Source organism: Mirounga leonina, unplaced genomic scaffold (genome assembly GCF_011800145.1).
Source record: "Mirounga leonina isolate KUSES-001 unplaced genomic scaffold, KU_Mleo_1.0 Mir_129, whole genome shotgun sequence".
Lineage (NCBI taxonomy): Eukaryota > Metazoa > Chordata > Mammalia > Carnivora > Phocidae > Mirounga > Mirounga leonina.
In genome coordinates, this window is record NW_023270323.1 from 7244572 (window position 1) to 7259994 (window position 15423).

A 15423-nucleotide genomic window follows, 5' to 3' on the forward strand; every position below is an offset into this window, starting at 1 on the left:
AAAGAAAGAAAGAAAGAAAGAAAGAAAGAAAGAAAGAAAGAAAGAAAAGAAAAGAAAAGAAAAGAAAAGAAAAGAAAGAGAGAAAGAAAGAAAGAAAGAATATAACAAAAAAGTAAATATAATTTCTCACTTTTTGTTGATGATTTAAAGAAACTATGGAAATAAACTGGTGTAAAATGCTTTTGCTTGAAAGAAAATTTCATGAAAAACAGTAATTGTTCATTAAGATAAAACCTTATATATATTTTTTTATTCAATATCCGAGATTCTGATTCTGGAATAGGTAAATAATCTGAGTAAATAAAATTCTTGTTATCAAAAGAATACAATTCTTTTTAATTCATCAGAAATGGTAAAAGTTAATGTGAGATCCAAATGCAGTAATCTAGATTAAATTGAATTTTTCCTCTATCATCAGAAATAAGGAAAAATAGACTAGGTTTCTCTTCTGAATCAAATTTGAGTTTTCCTTAGATTTGATCCTTTTATAACATTAACCACTCAAAAGATTCATATTTGTAGAATTTCTTTAGATTAATAGAGATCATATTCATACTTCAAGAAGGCCCTTATATTTTACAAGATTGACAGAATTAGAACAAAGCCACTTGGGGGGCGCCTGGGTGGCTCATTCATTAAGCGTCTGCCTTGGGCTCAGGTCATGATCCCAGGGTCCTCGGATCGAGCTCCCTGCTCGGAGGGAAGCCTGCTTCTCTCTCTCCCACTCCCCCTGCTTGTGTTCCTGCTCTCGCTGTGTCTCTCTCTCTGTCAAATAAATAAATCTTTAAAAAAAAAAAAAAAGAACAAAGCCACTTGGGTTAAACAGCAAACTAAGTGATCACTATTTCCCTTATTGTATGTACTGCAAGGAATTATACAGGAATCTCCTAAACCTCCTAATCTGTATCAAAGAAAACATCCTAAAACATATTTTTTAGTGTCAGGATTTTGATAATGTCAAGACAAAAATGAAATCACTTAAATTAGGCTTCATTCATATAATTCTTTACTTCAATGGAATTATTAAAAATTACCCCTAGTTTATCTCATCCTCAATGTCATTTTTTTTTTGGAATTTTATTTATTTTAAATATTACTTCCAGAAGTAGTTTTGTGAAATAATTCTGATCTTCAAAAAATACTTAAAGTAATGTTTACTCCAAGACAACTAAATCTTGTAAGATTTATCTTCAACATGCATTAAGAATGATCCCTCCAAAGGAGTGTTTAAATAGAAGATTTTTTTTTAAGTATTTAAATAGAAGATTTTTTTTAATGGAGTGTTTAAATAGAAGATTAAAGCACATTTTTATCCTTTAAAATTTTATTTATTTATTTGAAAGAGAGTGAGCAAGAGAGAGCAGGGGTGAGGGAAGGGGCAGAGGAAGAAAGAGAAGCAGACTGCTCACTGAGCAAGGAGCCCAACATGGACGTGGGGCTGGGGCTTGATCCAGGGACTCCAGGACCATGACCTGAGCCGAAGGCAGATGCTTAACCCACTGAGCCACCCAGGTGCCCCAACACATTTTTATCCTTAATAAACAAATATTTAACTGGAGAAATTATAATGAGGATATTATTTTCAGCCAAATATTAAGAACATATTAGCATAAATGCCTTTTCAGAGCTGTACCTTAATGTTAAACCCTCAGGTTTCATCAGGCATCATTGTAAGAAATGTCCAAATGAAAAATCATTTGTGTTCATTATAAAACTATACCTTATTTTTTTTTCAGTGTACCCTTCACAAAATTTCCAAGGGAGAAATTTCCTTAAGCAGTTTAGCAAGAGGGAAATCTTTGCTTCTCTTCAGGAACACAAATGCTTCCTTCATTTGGGTAAGAATTATGCAAGTTATATATACATTCCTCACATACATTTATTAGTATTTGAGTGTGCTTGCGTGTGTGAGATGAATTTCAGGAAGCTAAAAGTCACAAAATATAAATAACTCAAATTAACCAACCTCATGTTCCTTCCAAAATCTTTGTTTTCTATTTCCATTTTATTCACTTTATTGCATATGTTTTCTTTATTGCAAACCTTTGGAAAGGAGTGAATACATAATTATATTGTCACAGAAGAAGAAATATAAGTCCTATGATGTTCTTTTAACACATACTGGTATTTTTCAGAGGCTCTTACCCCACAATTCACTTGTTTTCTAAAGTTAACTATAATTATTTGATTGACAAGGAAAAAATAAATCTAAAGAAAATATATACATAGCCCAGTTTTTTGTAAACTGATCAATTCTGGCAGTAAATCAAAGTGTCATGTTTTTGATTTAATAAGAGAAATTATATGGTACCTCTAATATGTGACAAGAGAGTCACAGAAGAATCAAGCAGTCATAGTGCATGTAACAATGCCCAAGAGTAAAGTGATTAATATGTGGGGTCTTATTTATTTGAATGCAGCTATTTATTATTTGTCAATTATCCTATAATTCCTTTAATACTCTTCCTGATTAACTGGAATTAAAATAAACAAAATAGAATAGAATGAAATAAAATTTCTCCTGAAATATAAAGGCTTTAAGAATTAGCAAGAATAATTTAGTAAGTCATAAGTTTTATGGCTCTTCAAAATAAATAACTTTTGCTCTGTGAGAGTCCATGTGAAGAGATAAGAAGACAAGCTACAAACTGGAATAAAAAACTTACAAACCACATAGCTGCCTAAGGACTACTATCTAGAATATATAAAGAATACTCAAAACTCAGCAGTATAAAACCCAAATAATCCAGTAGACACAGGCAAAGGAGTGAACAGACATTTTAGCAAAGATTTTACCAATGGCAAAGAAACACATGATAAGATGCTCAACAGTAATCATCAGGGAAATGTAAATTAAAACCACAATGAGATATCACTCTTGGAGTAAGCAGTTAGTTAGGCTTTAAAAAGATGCTTGGAGACCAACAAAGGGGGGAATCAAGCCCATTATTAGGAAAGTTAGGAACCTGCCCTTGCAGCATTCCACAAACTAGGCCACAAGAAACCAGATCAAACCAGAAGGCCCAAGACAAAGAAGGTTGGAGACTCTGACCAACTTAAGGAAGAAAAAGCATGAAACCATTCTCCCAAAGAAATCCCCTTCCCAAATAATTAATATTCCATCTTTTAGTTAACAATTATCAATAAAAGGAAGACCCAAGGGCGCCTGGGTGGCTCAGTCATTAGGCGTCTGCTTTGGCTCAGGTCATGGTCCCAGGGTCCTGGGATCGAGCCCCGCATCGGGCTCCCTGCTCAGTGGAAGGCCTGCTTCTCCCTCCCCAACTCCCCCTGCTTGTGTTCCCTCTCTCGCTGTGTCTCTCTCTGTCAAATAAATAAATAAAATCTAAAAAAAAAAAAAAGGAAGACCCAAACTCTGTGTGCAGCTTTCCTTTGAGTTCTGCCTGCTCTCACATCTCGAGAGTGTACTCTCATTTTCTCTCTCTAATAAAATCTTAATTTGTATCACTAAACCACTGTCTGGTCTGTCCTTGAATTCTTTTGTTGGGATGAGACTAAGGTCCTCTGGCTATGTCCCTAGGGTTGGGCTGGGCAGAGGCTTCAGGGCTAGGAGGTCTCCCCAGTCCACCTGAGAACATCACCACACACATAACAGTTCTCATAAAAACAAACATGCACTTACCATATATGGTAGGTGGAATAATGCCAACCTGTTCCCCCCAATAAGAGATATCTATATCCCAATCCTCAGAACCTGTGAACATGTTATTTTACTTGGCAAAAAGGACTTTGAAGGCATGACTAAGTTAAGCATTTTGAGATGGAAGAGTCAACTGAATTATCCAGGTGGATCCAATGTATTCACAAAGGTCCTCATAAGGAAAAGAGAAAAGGAAAAAAAAAAAAAAAAAGGGCAGGGCAATCAGAACCTGCCTTGGCAGAAATAGAGGTGGTGGTGCCTGGGAGAAAGAGATTTGAAGATGCTACACCACTGCCTTTGAAGATGGAGGAAGGGGCCATGATCAGGGAAAGTGGACAGCCTTGAATCTGGGAAAGCTGGGAAGTAGATTGTTCCGTAGAGCCTTCAAAAGGAACACAGCTCTGCAGTCACCTGGATTTTAGGCCAGTGAGATTTCTAACCTCCACAACTGTAAGCTAACAAATTGTTCACTGTTTAAGCCACTAATCTTACGGTAGTTTGTTAGAGTAGCAGAAGGAAACTAATATTCCATACAACCCAGATTGTATTCTTGGGGATTTATTCCAGGGAAAGGAAACCAGTTGACACAAAAATTTGTACATGAATTTTACAGAAGTTTTATTTATATTTAAAAACCAGAGACAGCCCAAATGTCCCTCAACGAGTGAATGGTTAAACAAACTGTGGCACATAAGTACCATGGAATACTATTCTGTAAAAAAGGAACAAATTATTATACATACACTTTGGATTATTCTTCACGGGATTATACTAAAGGGGAAAAAAAAAGCCAATTTCAGAAGATTATATAATATACAATTCCATGTATATAGTATTTTTGAAATGACAAAATTTTAGCAAATGAACATGTTTGTGTTTTTACTGATGATTTAGGATAGTAGAGGAAGGGAGGAAAGTTGGGGTGAAATCTCGTGTTGAGGACTTTGGTAAATCAGCAAGAGGATTTCTACTGGTACAATGATTGAAGTTTTAGTCTAACTGATGAAAGTCATATAATTCTCCCTTGGCTATTTAATTAGAATCCAAAATAGTCACACTGCCAGTTGTACTAATTAAATTTGTTTTTATTTTCTTCCTCGAGACAAGGCCCTCTGGTACATGCAAATAAGTGGAAAGCCTTCAGAAATAGGAAATAAATTGAAGTATCATCTACTCACCTAACTATTAATGGAGCAGCTGTCTTAGGAAGTTAACATTTAAATTGCATAACCCCACAAATTTGTTAAGATATTCTGAAACGGTTGCAACCAATTCTCTGTAGGAGCTTGTGAAACAGGAAGTTGAAGAGCCCCTGATTAAAAACATTATTCATTACAAAGATTTATATTTAATGCCTACCTTTCTAAGATACACATCTGCAAAAGAGATTTTTTTCATATTACCAAGAAATCTTCTATTAGTGCATATGCTCAGTGATTGAAATGACACATGCAGATGAAAATAAAATGCTATTTAACCTTAAACAAATTCCTTTTCATATGTTAATTTATTTTTTTCTTATTTATATTATTGTTAGACTTCCTAAAAGATCATTTCAGTCACAATGATCTTGATCATGCATCTAAATTCATATTTAGACCCAACAAAATCTCACAATCTGAACAAATTATATGCAGAGGTAATGCACTATATATATGTATGTATATTGTTCTTCAATCATTTTTACATTTAAAAAAAATTAAGAATAGAAAAAGAACCAGAAAAAATGTATTTTTTTAAGAGCCAGATGGAAGAGGTTACAAATCAACTAAGAATCTTTTATGAGTCTAAAGATCTACCACTGGTGAAATGGAGAACATATAGTTTTAATTTGGTTACTTGAATGGCAATACACTTAAATAATATAGTTTTTCTTAATTATGTTATTACGCTATGAATTTTGGTTTGAGCTCATATTCATAAATAGTAATGTAACTTTAAACAGTTTTGTAATAACAACTGATTATGTTCTAAATGTTGCCTGTGAGTAGAAAGTAATCTCAGCTTAATTAGCTAGTTACTTCTATATGCTAAATTAGAGCTATATTACAAAATAAAAGCCTTTAAATTATATAATGAAGAAATCTCCAAACATAATTACCAGAATCTCTACAGGAATATATAATTACTGTAGGCTAAATTCTTTCTTCAGCTTCATTTTTGCATCTCTCACAGAAGCCAGTAGACACAAACTGCATAGCTACCTAAGGGCTGAATAACAACTTACTGTGAATTCTTCTGGGCAATGTCCAAAAACTAATAGAGGATATATCATGAAAGCTGAAAATAAATATTTCCAACAATGTATAGTGAAATCAACTTAAGACACCATCCATTAAAAGAAGAATCTGGAATGTTCAATGCTAACCTTGATTTTCTAATCAACTCACTCTCTGCCCTTGAAGAACTTACTTAATTAGTCTATGTCTAACTTTATGCACCTGTAAAATGGAGATAATAAATATTCATTTACCTCATGGGATGTTTTGGGAATTCATGATTGTAAAATGCAAAGAGTTGTGGTTAAAAGTTGTGGATCTAAGTGCAGAATGGGCAGCATGTCAGATGGTATGCTTCTGTTCTGTGTCTAGAATATTGTGGTAAGTAGTATGCAATGCTTGATAATAACTGAATTTAGAATAACCATCAGTCAGAAAATGGAATATGTAAGGATATTGAGCAAAATGAAAAAAAAAATACAGTCTGGTGGGAATAGATGATCTGATTTGTAATCCTACCACAGTGGATTAATAAATCACCACAAACAACATACTCAAAGTGTTAACAATTTGAGCAGTAAACATGACTAGCTGGAAAGCATATGTACAACATACTGGTCAAGATCATGAGCTTTACAGTTATACAGACCTGGTTTTAATCTCGGTTCTACTTAATATGTGACCCTGAGTTGGGCACCTGGGTGGCTCAGTTGGTTAAGCGACTGCCTTCGGCTCAGGTCATAGTCCCGGAGTCCTGGGATCGAGCCCCACATCGGGCTCCCGGCTCAGCAGGGAGCCTGCTTCTCCCTCTGACCCTCTCCCCTCTCATGCTGTTTCTCTCTCTCTCTCTCTCTCTCAAATAAATAAATAAATAAAATCTTAAAAAAAAAAATATGTGACCCTGAGTAAATAACTTTGCCACATTAACTGATGTTTGGCTTCCACCCCAGAACATATAAATCAGTCTCAGGTTTGTGATCCACATGCACTCTATGTAGGATGTGTCATCATCTAAGATGGCAAAAAGAGGGAAGAAAAATTTGGAGAGAAAGGAAAAAGACTAGTATTGTTTTCTACATAGAAATTTCTACATTCACATAAAAAAAATATCTAAGGGAAGGGAGCTGACAATGTGGTTTGAGATCATAGGAGAGATATTTAGGCAGGGATATAGATTTTGGAACAAACAATATATAGCTAGCAGTTTGAAGTCATATATGAAGGTGAGATTACCTAAGCAGAATATAGTTAAAGTGGGAAGACTAAATGTGAGAAGACAGAAAACATAAAAGATGGCTCCCATGATGCTCACTTTCTGGTGTCATGCCTATGTGGAGTCCCACTCCTTAAGTGTGAAAGGGACTTAGGACTTGCTTATAACAATGAATGGAATGGACATAATGGTCTACATATGATTATGTGACTATATAAGATTATAGCATTCATCTTACTGAATTTCTTTCTCTTACTGGCTTTGAAAAAGCAAGTGGTCATGTTGGGGAACATCATGCAGTGTGCAATTACAAGTGATCGCTAGGGGTGCCTGGTCAGCTCTATCAGAAGAGCACATGACTCTTGATCTCAGGGTCGTGAGTCTGAGCCTCACTTTGGGTGTAGAGATTACCTAACTAAATAAACTTAAAACAATATAAACAAACAAACAAAACAAAACACAAGTGACCTCTAGTTGCTGAAGGTGGCTTCCAGCTAACAGCCGACAAGGAACTGAGAACTTCAGCTTTGAAACTGCAAGGAATTGAATTCTGCCAACAATCTGAATTTTTAAGTGGATCCTTCCTCAGTTGAGCCTCATATGTAAACACATTTTTGATAATCACCTTGATCACAGCCTTGCAAGTCTCTAAGAAGACACAGCTAAGTCATATGTGGACTCCTGATCCACAGAAACTGTGAGATAATAAATGCATATGTTTTAAGCTACTAAAATAGTTGTAATGTCATTACTCAGCAACACATAACTAATAAAATGAGTAAAAGGATCACTGAAGGAAAAGGGCAGTATTCTTAGATGTGGAAAGAAAACAAGGTTACAGTTACATTATAACGTTTCTATTATTTAATTTTGAATGGTATTGTATAGGCAGTGTGATAGGATACATGTATCCAAAGTATACAATTCTGCCTTTTGGTGCATCTGCTTCATGTAAACCTAACATGCAAAGTGGTTGTTGGAGCACTGAAAGGACAAAGAGCAGAAAGCTCCCCTAGTGAATGGCACAAATTTCAGGAACTGCTTTTGTGCTAGTGTTTCTAGAGTTCAATCAAAATAACCTGCATGTGTGGTATAATATTATCTAAGATTTACTTCTATTAGAGCTTCCTTCATGGCTATATGGATCTACCAGAGTGAAACTAAAAGTTGTATGTAACCAGGTTGATTTAGGTTTATTCAAATAGCAAGAGCTTTAGGAAGAGAATGCTCAATACTCTGGAATACAGAAAAGATATCAAGACAAGAACTAACAAGTGCCCTTCAGATTTGTCAGTTAAGAGTTCAAAAATTACTCCAGAAAACACAGTTTCAGTGGGCTAGTGGGGTTCAAAGCCAGATTACAGGTGATGACAAAGAAGCGGTACCAATGAGTGTAGACTATTTGTTCCAGAATCTTAGCTGAAGAAAGGAGAGAGATAGGGGAAAAAGTAGATTGTAACATATGGTTTCATTATGGGTTGAATTATGTCCCCCAAGAGAATTGTTCAAGTCCTAACTCCTAACCTGATTACATCTGCAAAGATCTTATTCCCAAATAAGGTCACATGCAAACTTACGTGACGTGTGTGTATAGCTAGCAGTTGAAATCATACATGAAGGTGAGATTCATACACATGTGACCATATTTGGGAATAAGATCTTTGCAGATGTAATCGGGTTACGATGAGGTCATACTATATTAGGGTGGGCCCTAGTCCAAAATGACTGGAAATGCAGAAAAGAGAACACCATGTAAAGACACAGATACATGTAGACATAAAGGGAAGACAAGACAGCCATCTGAAGACTGAGGCAGAGATTGGAGTTATGCTGCAAATGAAAGGATGCCTGAGGCTACCAGAAGCTGGAAGAGGCAAGGAAATGTCCTTCCCTAGAGGCTTCAGAAGAAGCATGGCCTTCCAGTATCTTGGTTTCAGACTTCTAGGCTCCGGAACTGTGAGAAGATAAATATCTGTGGTTTTAAGCCACCCAGTTCGTGGGTAATTTGTTATGGCACCTCTAGGAAACTAACACAAGTTTAAAAGGAAATAATCTTATGATGCAAGTTTCTTAAATATATTCATACTGAGAAGAAGCCAAGGCAATAGAGAAGTTATAGATTCAATTAGAAAGGGAAAACCTTAAAGGAGGAATATCCTGGAAGAGACAAGAGGACAGAATCAAGAGGAATGTTCAATGTATAGACCACTTCCTCACAAAACCACCTGAGTGATTGTTTAAAAAGGCAGATTCCTGGGCCCTTCAAAAATGTAAAAAAAAATTGTGCCTGATTGTGGAGTCTGGGTTTCTGCAATTGTGATCTGATCACAGTAAAGTTTAAGAAACACTGATCTACTCACTTATATGTGGAATCTAAAAAAACTAAAAACTAAAAAATAACCTCCCCAAGCTCATAGATACAGAGAATAGATTGGTAGCTGCCAGAGTGGGGGCGGGGGCAGGGGAGGGGGAGTGAAATCCATGAAGGGAGTCAGAAGATACAAACTTCTGGTTATAAAATAAATGTCATGGGGGTGTAATGTACAGAATGGTAACCATAGTTAGTATACTATATTTAACTGAAAGTTACTCAGAGAATATATATTAAAAGTTCTTATCACAAGTACTGAGTAATGTGTAGAATGTTGCATCACTTTATTGTACACCTGAAACTAATATGACACTGTATGTTAACTATACTGGAATTAAAATAACAATATTAATAAATATGAAAAAAGTTATCACAAGGAAAAAATTAAGTATGATAACAGATGTTAACTAGACTTATTATGGTGATCATTTTTTATATATACAATTATTGAATCATTAAGTCATACTTCTGAAACTAATATAATGTTGGATGTCAATTATAACTCAATAAAAATAATTTTTTAAAAAAGAAACTGATCTATAGTGTAGGTAAATTGTGAAAATTGATTATTTAAACTTTTAAAATAAGTAGCTTTTGAAGATGGGAATGGGGGTTAATCCTAGATTTGTATTAGATTTGCAAAACATTGGGAACAAGATTGGGTCCATGAATTATTGGAAATAATTGTCTTTGAGCCTGTCTTTTTCTGCAGCAGCACAAAATGCAGTGCAGTCACTATCTTAAATTATTTCCCTGCTCTTAAATATGACTTTCTGACTATTGCTTATTTTTCTTTGTTATATGTCATGATACCTGCTTTATATTTGTTTTCCAAAGTGGATTATTCTTCTGGATCTAAGTAAAGCCTCTCAATTTGTTCTTTTGTTCTTTCCCGCCACAACACTTACACTAACTAGGCTCAGACTCAACTACCAGTTTTGATTAATTTTCTTACTGTTTCCCATAAATACCAAATTCATCTCAAATCTACATATTTATAGGTGGTAATAGCCTTTCCAACTTTTCCAGTGGAACGTAAGAACTGTTCTCAAGCACAGTACATTACAAAGACCTAAGGAATGTATAGTACTTGTATATACTTGAGCCCTACCCTCCAAGATTCTAATTGAGTATCTGAGTCCAAGAATCTGAACTTGCAGAAAGTATTTCACCTGATGCTGAAATAGGAGCAACCCAGATGTGATTTCCGGAAACACTCCCCAGGGGGTGAGGAGTATTTACTGCAAGCTCAAAATGATTACAGAGCCTGACAAAGCAGCCAGAAATATTAATGAAATCTTTGGCGGCATTAAGAGCTATATAATATCCAGATCAAGAAAGTTATGTTTCTATTCCCTGCGATGGCCAAACTGAGTTTGAAATATTGTGTTTGGTTACACACATCATATTTTAATAAGAATATGTATTACTGTGTGGTTCCTTTTGACCCAGTGAGTGCAATTCATATCACTGATGCCTATGGGGTATGGGGTACAGAGTTCAGGTCCTTGTCAGGGTGGTGTTCCTGTATCTTGTAGCTGCAGCTATGTCCCAGAAACTTGGGAAATACCACATTGTACTCTCCATCTGCAAGTACTCTTTGATCTACATTGTAGAGCTGCTTCATTTTTTAAAAAGGACTAATTAATACATTCAGTCTGCAACAGGAATAGTATGACAACTAAGGATCTGTTTCATAATGTCCCACAATCTTTTCTTTTTAGCGTTACTGAGGTATAACTGACAAATAAAATAACTGATGTGTACAATGTGGTGATTTTATATCTGTACACACAGTAAAAGGATTCCACCCATCTAGTTAATACATCAATTACATCAATCACCTCACATATTTACCTTTTTTGTGAGAACATTTAGATCCTACTCTTCTAGTAAAGTTCAATCACACAGTGCAGTATTAACTATATCACCGTGTTAAACATTAGGTCCTCAGACATTACTCATCTTATAACTTCAAGTTTGCACTTTTTACCACCTTCTCCCTAATTCCCCTCACCCCCCTATCCTGGAAAATACTTTTCTTCTGTTTCTAGGAGTTCAGCTTCTGTTTTTTGTTTGTTTGTTTTGATTCCACATATAAGTGAGTGAACTACACAGTATTTGTCTTTCTCTATTTGGCTTATTTCACTTAGCATAATGCCCTCCACCGTCATCCGTGTTGTCAGAAATGTCTGGATTTCCTTCTCTTTAATGCTGAATAATATCATTATAGATAGATAATAATATAGATATCACATTTTCTTGATCCGTTCATTCAGTGACACTTAGGTTGTTTCCATACCTTGGTTATTGTGAATAATTTAATAATGCTGCAATGAGCATGGGAACACAGATATCTTTTGAGATGATGGTTTCATCTGTCCCACAATCTTAAAGCCACTTCATGCTTCAAGATCTCATCTGGGTCTAAAAATCCCAGGGACAAGACTTTTTTCCAGGCATTCCAAGCCACTTAAAGTTCTGAGGAATCAATAACCAACTGCTAGAGCCATAAGATTTCTGATATTAATGCTTTATATGTTTCCAGATTATCCCCCTCTTTCTCCCATTCTTTGCTTTCTCTATCTCCCTATCTCAGCTCTCTCTCGCTCTCTTTCCTAGCAAATGGAAGACCTATTTTTCCAGTCTGGTGGTTTTCAATACAGCTAGGGATTAGAATCACCTGGGGAGCTTCTAACACTTCAAACATCTGAGACTCCAGCATAGAGATTAAAAACAATTGCCATAAATTTAAGACAGGGAAACATCTCCATTTTTAGTCTTATGCATCTGGACCTGCTAGTAATTTTTTCTGCTTCACCGCAAAAGGAACCTCACTCATCTTACTCTAAGACATTATTTCTTCATTATATTTAGTCTTTCATTTACCTTTAGATTAGAAATCTACTCAATAGTTCACAATTCAAAATGAAAATACAATTCTCACAGTCTTCCAGATAGCTTAGTTTCTCCATCTTTTCTTTCTTTTTTTTTTTAAAGGCTTAAAATGTATTTTAATAAGTTGATGCTGTATTACTGCTCCATTTCTCAGAAAAACTCCAAAGATATCAGGGACAAATCAAACATAGTACACCAATAAAAAAAATGCACAGCATAACTACCTAAGATAGGCAAGGCTAAGAGCTACTGTCTGACCTTCAGCATACAGCAACCCTGTTCCGAAGACTGTACTAGGCCTATCAAGAAAAGCTATGAACAGCAACATCGTAGACACAAAAGGGCCATTCCTGGGTTGTCTTAACCCAAGAAAAAAGATGGAGGCAACTTAACACAAGATTTTTTTTAAAAGATACACTAAAATGAAAATCTCTAAGAGAAAATGTCTTCCTTAGGATATGAAGGGGTAATATATGGGATATAACAGAACTGTATGTATGTTGTCTGTGACCTCTGTGGCCATTGGCCTGAATTCCCACCTGCAAGTGAACGGAACAATGGGGCTAAGGTCACTGGGGGATGCTTGTTTTTGTGGTGTATGTGGCAGTGTCTCTGGGGTTTGGGGGGTATAATGAGAAACCAAATAGAACAGGATGGACAAAGAATGGAATGATCAAGATTAATGGGGGCTCTAACTGGATCCATTTTGCGATGGTTCCCCCCCATCTCCACAGGCCCTCAACAATCACATGAGACCTCAGGAATGCACCACACAAAATCAATTAGTTAAACGATATATCACACAGAACTGATTTGTTAAATATCGCCCCTCCCTTGCCCTCAGCCTCCAGCAAACTCCCTGAGAGTAGTACAGGCAAGGAAGACCTAACTATTGGGAGGAATCCCTAACACTTTTCCAGGGCAGAATTCTGGCTAGTCCAAAAAGGGTCCTTCTTTTAAGGGTTTTTGGGAAACCAGACATTGAAATTCTTATTAGTATCGGCGACGTTTGTTTGGAGCAAATTCAGCTCTAGGAGCTGCACGGTTGAATGCAGGAGGGGTTCCACCAACTGCCCCAATTCCCTCCATTGTAGCAGCTTGGCCAAAGCGTTCAGTTGTTGGTGGGGTTCCATCTGGCATCATAGTGGCAGGTCCTGGAGGAGCTGGGATACCTGCTGACACTGGAGCAGGGAACATGGCGCCTCTGTTGTTGATGCCTATAGCACCTCCCATAGCCATCTGGCCCATCCGTATCTCCTGTTCTCTTGCATCAGGGAATGTCCCCTTGAATCCTTCCTGCTGTTGCCGCCGCATCTCTTCCTTATGGCGCCTGCGTTCCTCCTCCTGCCTGAGCTCCAGTTGCTTTTGTTTTTGCACTTCTTGGTTGTGCAGCTCTTCCATCCTCCGAAGTTCTTCTTGACGTCTCATCAAATCCTGTCTCATTAGCATGACCTGGTGCTCATGGCGAGCAGCCTCCATCCATCTCCAGCTTCTCACGAGCTTCCTTGATGTTGCGGTCCACTTGGTCCTGCCGCTGCTTCTCCATCTCAATGAGTGCCTTTCAGCTCATGGCATACTCATACCCAAAGGAGTCAGGCTGTGCAAATCTGGGTGGCTGCTCTCGCTCCTTGTGAAATTGCTGGTTCTTTATAACCAGCTTCTCTGGAACTCCCTCTTCATCATCCAACTGCTCCATGGGCTCCACAGTCACAGGCCGAGGAAATGTGGTTAGCAGGAAGGAACCTCCACTGCACCTGTCCAGAGCTTTCCGAGCAGCTGGCTCCCCTGAGAATTCAACAATGCCTTTTCCTGAGGGCTTTCCTCGATCATCCACGGTGACTACAGCCCTGTCTACCTGGCCAAACACCAAAAAGGCTTCCTCCAGCTGTTCATTGGAAACATACTGAGGAAGGTTTCGGACTGTAAGGGATGCACTATGGCAGGCAAAGCTCACACGCAGCTGCTTTCCACGGAGTGGCACGTTGTCCAGTTCTACTTTGGCAATCTCCGCTAGGGTTCATGTTTCCAAGCGGATAAAGCCAAAGCCCTTATCCTTATGAATGAAGACTTCGCCTGCCTTCCCGTATTTCTCAAATAGTTTCCTCATCTCCTCCTCAGTGATGTCAGGAGGAAGATGGCGGTGGCGGCTGCTGCTACTGCTGCTTCCTTGAAGTATGGCTTTGCTTCTCCAAGTTAAAGGTTTTATTGCTCTGCATTTTTGCACCCCTCTACCAACTGTTCTCTCCTCAGAGGAACGGCAACGCCACACGGCCTCTACCATCCCGAGCTAGTTTCTCCATCTTTTCAAATGCTCTGTCAGAGATAGAGTGCATTTTGAATGGAGATAAACAGATCCCCCTTTTTTTTTTTTCCTTTAAAACATTATACCCCAGAGCACTTCATCATTTAGATGAAGGACACATAAATGGCAAACATTCACAAATATCCATATTGACTATATTTCCAAGCAATTCAAGCTGTTCCATACTGAAGAGTTCTAGGTTTACTTTTGCTGAAATATTCAAGAGGAGACTGGACGACAACTGTTAAGCATGTGTGTGTGTGCACGTGCGTGCACACACACACACACACACACATACTCGTTATAGAGATGATTTCATATTCTCAGAATTTCAGGATCTGCCTGAAAACAGTAAACCTAAAAGTGTTAAAAACCTTAGTAAACTGTAGGAACTTCTGAGTTCTGACCTCATGGATTGCTAAATGGAAGTCTTAGTAGACTTATAAGGTATGAATTTCATATTTCATCCCAGTGTTCAATATTTCATTTTCTAACTTAGAGATCCTGTGTCTAGCCACAGCTGTTGCTTTGTTCGCTTTCAAGAAAACAAAACAGAACAAAAGCAAGCTGTTGACTTATGCCAAATTTAGGAGTAGAATCTCATTAAGTTACTTATTTGTTATTATGGCTTATAATTTCCCATTCTTTTTGAAAGCTTAAGATTTATAGTTAAAGTATCAGCCTCAAATGGAAATATGTGAGAGTTGCAATGATGGAAATGAAACAAATTAAATCTATCACATATTATAAATATTCATAGCT

General features: G+C 37.1%; 1 protein-coding gene and 1 pseudogene across 1 annotated transcript in view; both read right to left on the bottom strand.

The window, feature by feature from the left end:
* The window catches only part of CCSER1 (coiled-coil serine rich protein 1), a 1210854-nt gene that overhangs the window by 542535 nt on the left and 652896 nt on the right, over window positions 1–15423 (bottom strand). The window lies entirely within an intron of this gene.
* On the bottom strand, window positions 12458–14912 carry LOC118010325 (annotated as a pseudogene).